The following is a 1,358-nucleotide window of genomic DNA, read 5'->3' on the forward strand; positions in this document are numbered from 1 at the left end:
AGGATGTTCCGATTATGTGGTGAAAACCCTAAATCGTAGTAGGTCGTTTTAGCTTTATTTTGATCAAGCAGGACCACCATGTGATCGTACACCTCGTACGAATCATGGGTAAATCGGCTCCTTGAGCCGATTCACAGGACAACCTGAGAGCCGATCGAGGCTCGTATTTAATGTTTACGTGTATGCCATGCAGGAAACTAAGCGAGGCAAATCCATCACCTTCCTGACCAGGTATAGGTCAGGTGGCACGCCCTTGCACTAGCATCGGACGTGCGTGCCGAGTCTTTGCGGGCCGTCGCTCGAGGGGCCAGGGCCAGCCGCAGTCCTGGGAGCCTCCCGGCTCTACTGTGTTGCCCGTCGCTGCTCGCCGGTGGATTTCTGACCGCAACAGGACCTTATACCGGGCCTCACACCACGGAAGTGTGGACGGGAAAGCTGTCCGGTTGGCACCAAGGTTAAGATCTTTTATGGGTAAAGCAACACACCTCCGCAGAGTGTAACAAATCGTGACCTGTCACTCCCTGTTCCGGGTTTTGGAACTACGAACCCGGCCGAAAAGGAACTCCATGAAGTTCTAGACACCCAGTGAAGGCTGATGGACATAGCTCTTCGAAACAAAAGCAACGTTTTGAAGAAATGTTTATAAAAATCTGCATTGGCATATGCCTTTCTGGTCTAGTGCCGTAGCAAGTGCATAAAACACCTCTTTGCTATAATGAACTTGTTGAGTATGCTCGTACTCATACCTGTTATAATCCCATGTTTAGATTGTCTGAACCACCTGGAGGAGGCAAATGAAGGACCAGAAGGAGCAGATGGGATCTGCTATGAAGAACCAGACCTCTCTCGAGGAGTACATGGGGTAGATTATATGATCGTCTACGGAACCGGGGAGGTTCCAAAAGAAGACACCGCTTAAGCAACACTAGTAGTAGTAGTAGTAGTCGAGCAGCACCGAACTCTATAGTATTAAGTAGTTCGTGTAGAAATGGTACTTAGCCTGCTACGACCTATATTGTATAAATTAAGTAGGGTTCACCTAGAACCTTTGAGTTATCCTCTATGGACCCAGGAGGCCAGGAGGCCAGGAGGAGCTCTAGTATGATGTAAATATGTGGCTTGTAATATTAAGTGAGTGAAATAAAGACCAGCTATGTTTCTGTCGTACTACTCTAAGGGATGTAATATTTGCGAATTGGTACTTCACACATGTTATGTATACGACTAGCATACTATGCGGTGACCCAGCATACCACTGCATTCTGTAGTATACAAGTCATTGATATGATCTTCATGAAGGGACTTCTTCACAAATATCACATCCCTCAGAGTGGTACAACAGAAACATTGCAGGTCAT

The sequence above is a fragment of the Lolium rigidum genome, chromosome 7, assembly GCF_022539505.1.
Source record: "Lolium rigidum isolate FL_2022 chromosome 7, APGP_CSIRO_Lrig_0.1, whole genome shotgun sequence".
NCBI lineage: Eukaryota > Viridiplantae > Streptophyta > Magnoliopsida > Poales > Poaceae > Lolium > Lolium rigidum.